General features: G+C 45.0%; 1 pseudogene; it reads left to right on the top strand.

The window, feature by feature from the left end:
- LOC119360992 overlaps positions 1–3807 on the top strand; it is a 5414-nt pseudogene extending 1607 nt beyond the window's left edge.
- Positions 3808–4935: the final 1128 nt, after the last annotated feature.

Below are 4935 nucleotides of genomic sequence, written 5' to 3'. Positions count from 1 at the left end.
TCCTACAGCGCGGAGTGAGAAATAAACAACTGCTCGGAAAGCTTCGGTTTGAGCGTTGGTTTTGATGACAGTGAAGAAAGCTTGCCCAAAAGACGTACGTGGAACCAATGATACCAAAAAAAGAATCAAATATGAGGAGAATAAATAAGTAGATACAGGCGGACTACATACACGTGCTCTCCGAGTAGTGAAAGTGAGAAATCTACTGTCTTCCATCCGCGGATGTGACAAATCCAATCCAATTTGGTCTTGTCCCGTGGCTCGGACCCGGTCGCGTAAATGCAGCTATCACTACGACGGGATACTATAGTTATTTACTCTGTTTCAATACCTATTTGGCCATTCAACAGTAGCGTACGGCCTTTGGAAAGCATCTCTTCCTAGAGGGGACTCCCGCTTGTGATCTTCTTCCTTGGTTCAGAGAAAATAGAAATTACCAATTGGAAATGGAAATGCCAAATGAATTGAACCAAACTACGAAAACTGTGGTTGAGCTTGCCTGTCATCAACGAAGGATGGTTGTGAAGTTGGAGAGAATCCATTGGGTGTACATTCCGGAACCCTAATGTGCCGATCGCTAGCGCATCCAGGGCCCCGGCGCCCAGCTCTGCTGGAGAGGCCGTCACTGATCTGAAAAGTGCGTCTGCGGTTCGGATAGACTGATTCTGCGAACGCCTAGCCCCAGGAATCAATAAAAAAACAAGTGCTAAGTTTCATTTCAGATCAGTGAATAAACTAAAAAAGAGACCTTTCTCGCTCGACGCCACACTATGCTCCGCTTCAACAAATGAGAGTTTTCGGTGGAACCGGTGAACCACGCGAGCTAGTTAGATGCGTGGGGTAGAGGGCTCGTAGTACCTGATAGTGCAGCTATCCAGTGGAAGGGAAGGAGCCTAAATCGACCCCCTTCTTTCTTTTTTATTCAAAGACACAAAAGCAAGCACAAAAGAGATTGGACTCTCGGATGAGACTAAGCAGCTACCGTTCCGACGCGCCCCTGACCCTATCTTGATTCAAACCGAAAACCCTCTCTAAGGTGGAGCCTAGTTGAAGCTGTCATTCAAAGAATAAATGGGAATCCAAATCCCCTTTTAGGGATATAGATGAAGTCTCGCTCAGTAAAGAGAGTTGTAGATTCGTAGAAGAGGATCAGAGTACGCACGCTACAAAAGGCAGCTAGCCAATGAAAGTAAGTGGAAAGAATATAGTACTTTTGTACTGACCCCTTCGGGCCCCCGGTTGTTTTGGCGCGCCCTACCCCAACATTAGACTATTGCCTTTTTAGCCTACGCTTGCTGCTTGCAGCATGGATTCGATAGATCCATCGAATCCATGCTTCCCCCACCCCGAAGCGAGACTCTATCCAGATCTCAAAGAATAACGAGCTAGGCGGACGGCGGGCAAAGAAAGGGGGCGGGGCGTTTACTTGAAAATGACAACCGCCTGTTCCAGCAGCGGGGGCCTTGCACGAAAGCAAACCTACGATTAAGTAGCAGTTGCTTTCGCTGATGGGCCCAGTGAGGGGGGCATTGTCCCTCAGTTCTTACCAACCTCAGGTGTGTACATCTAACTTATTATCTTCTTTTTTCATGCAAGCCTGACCTCAGCTGTCCATTTCTTATTCATTCAGGGCGCCCCTAGTGGACTTGGCGGTGCTCCTTTCTCAAACCAGAACAACTCTGAACGTTAGGGAAAATAAGGGAAGACCACCTGAGCGAACTGACCGAAGGGACTTTACTTATCCGAACCAAACGTTAGTGGCTTAAGCTAAGCCTATCACGAGCTGCGTTGCTGCTTCATTGGCGGGGAGGAAGATCTCAAAGTATGGGGCAAAGGATCAAGTGCTTTGACTTTGCTTTGTCCCCTGGGATCCACCACAGGTTGGGTTTGAGAGCCGTGTGATGGGTGACTATCTAGCATGGTTCAGAGAGCACGTGTATGTAGTCTGCGCTGGTGAATGGAAGCCCCCGCCGCAAAAAAGAAGCGGCTCTTCCCACGGCTCTGTCACCATTGACTCTATTTATTATTATGGTAAATCATTGTATCCAGATGTCAATCTTAGATCTTATTTTAGTTCGATACGTCCACCTACGAAACTCGCCCTTGGCTTTCGTCTCGATAGGTGTATTATTCTACATTTTCCCAAAAGGACATTCATTCATTTCTTTCTTCCCGGGTGATCACCACGACTAAAACGAAAACAAGACAAGAAATCAAGACCCGTACTACAGGAAAAGGGCTGGTGGCTGACATTTGGGAAAGTCGTGCCGATCGGGTGTCTTCATTCAAGCGAGGGTACAGAGGAAGAACGAAACGAAGAGAGAGGACGGGGGCAGGGAAAAGAGTCGAGTCGATCGACCGGGAGAAGCAAAACGAAATCCGGATTTGGCCGAAAAAGATGCAACGTTATGGATACCATGACCGATCACCATCGAGAAAGAAGAATTTTGATAAATCACTTGGGTGAGCGGGGCCTTCAAGCGGCCTCAATACGCCAGGGTTGTAAATGACATACCTTTCCTTATGGGAAATGCCGCCTCCTTACTAAAAAGGAATAGAATCAAGTTATTTTTACCAAAGAAGTCCCGCTCTGACGGCCCGACGAGTCATCTACTAAAAAGGACCCTCCCCGCTGTGCGCTCCTCCTTGAATTATTCGGTCATGCAATATTTTTTTAATACTAAGAATAAAATGCATTTCGACCCCGTCCTAGTTCTCAATCATTTCGTGGCACCGGGTGTGGCTGAACCATCTACGATGGGGGGAGCGAAGGGAGGAAGCTTAGATAAGAGAATACGCTCTCGCATCGCTTTTTTTAGAAAGCTCTACCAGCGAGAAAAAGTGTTTGGCCCGAGCCAAAAAGAGGTTGATCCTCTTCATTCGCCAAGAGAATGATCTTCGCTTCATGGGAACAACAAAAACCACCATATCGCTCTTTCCTTTCTTCGGTGCTACCTTTTTTCCAAGGGATGGGGTTGGGGTGTATAATAACCCTTTTTTAGTATGCCCGGAAACAACTCCTAGCTCAATTTAGGATCAAATGTAGGAACCTCATGGGTAAGGATAAGGTAATGGAATTGATAGAGAAATTCATAGACCTAGGTAGGATAGGAAAATTGATAAAGGGAATAGAGATGATGATAGAGATCATACTGATAAAGAGGATAATTCCGTACGGGTACAACTCTTATTTGAACGAAGTGCAAAAAATGCGATCTTTTTTGTCTAATAGAACAAACACTAATACCTTAATTGAGTCGGTAAAGATCAAATCTGTTTATCAAAGTGCTTCTCTGATTGCTCAAGGCATCTCTTTTCAACTGAGCAACAATCCAATCTCATTTCGTTCCATTTTTAGTAAAATAGTGAAGGATATTCCATTAATAATGCCAAAAGGGGTGGAAGGGATAAGTATTTGTTGTTCTGGTCGATTAGGGGGTGCGGAAATAGCTAGAACTGAATGTGGTAAGTATGGAAAAACATCTTGTAATGTATTTAACCAGAAAATCGATTATGCTCCTGCAGAAGTATCTACTCGTAACGGAATTTCAGGTGTCAAAGTGCGGATCTCATATAGTCAAAATAAGAAGGGACGTGCTATATCCGAAACGTACGAAATATAGTAAATATTTTAAATGCAGATGTAGTAGGGGTCGCGAACCGGATGGTACACAACTTGGTTTTGGAAGATATGGCACCAAAAGTTGTAGAGCTGGTCGTCTTTCATATCGAGCCATTGAAGCAGCGCGTCGGGCTACAATCGGACAATTCCATCGTGCTATGAGCGGACAATTCCGAAGAAATTATAAGATATGGGTAAGAGTTCTCGCAGATCTTCCTATTACGGGGAAACCCGCAGAAGTTCCAATGGGAAGAGGAAAAGGAAATCCGGTAAGACTTGATCTATCATCTTATTCTTTTGGTTTCTTTTTGGGGGGACTGATAATAGTTCTCATTGTGATTGCGGCTGTAGTTTTAGATCCCTCTTTGATCGTGACAGATCAAGCTAGGGAACTAATCATGGAATGGATTCTCTCGCTTACCCAATCTGTTTATCACATTCTACGGGCCCTTTTCGAAGAAATGTAGAACACCTTGAGTGGAAGGGAGCGCTATGCCCCCCTGGTAGGAACAGAGCTGCTGGCAAAAAAAAAACTCCTTCGCGTTCGGAGGAGGAAACCTCCAAGGCGGCATACATTCATCTAATGCTATCAGATGAGAGTGATAGTGAGAGCGTTAACCAACAAAGGGGTGGGAGCGATGCGCCTCCTTTAACTATTGGCTTGAACCGACCGGCTCAGGATCGGGAAGATATTCGGCAATATGCCGAATCAATAAAGGAATTTCGGATTGATGAGCAATTCGAGAATTTTAGAAGGAATGATTCCACTTCCCCGCTCTATGATCAATTATGCGCCTACGTCGGAGATGCTGATGTTGTTAAAAACCAGTGTATCCGAGAGATCTCGGAGAACTTTCATACAACAGACGATGGGTCAATTGATTTCGTCAATCAGACGGATGACACTGAAGGGCAAAGAAGAGTCATATGGGATCTTATCAAGCTTCATTTCCAAGATGAGCTTGATAAGATCCCACCCGAACTACAACAAAATGAAAATCCAGAGGAGGAATGAATGGTATGTAGCCATCATCATCATTCTCTTTTTCGTTATAAAGATAAAGGGCTTGCTTCATTTGAAGAGTTAGTTGGCCGGCCTACCGGCCCGCAAATGTAGAGACAGAGATAGAGGTTGCCTCTCTTCTTGAACTGCGAAATCAAAGGGACGCTTGGAAAGAAGGGAACGCACGGCTCTTATCTGGTTCGAATCCAGTTCATCCTGGCCGGCCACAAAGACTACACCAAACTACACTAACTATGAGTTTATGAAAGCGCAGAAAAAACGATAACTATATATGGGAATATGAAAGCAA

The sequence above is a fragment of the Triticum dicoccoides genome, chromosome 2B, assembly GCF_002162155.2.
Source record: "Triticum dicoccoides isolate Atlit2015 ecotype Zavitan chromosome 2B, WEW_v2.0, whole genome shotgun sequence".
NCBI lineage: Eukaryota > Viridiplantae > Streptophyta > Magnoliopsida > Poales > Poaceae > Triticum > Triticum dicoccoides.
The sequence above is the reverse complement of the archived record's forward strand: the minus strand, read 5'-3'. Positions and strand labels throughout refer to the sequence as shown.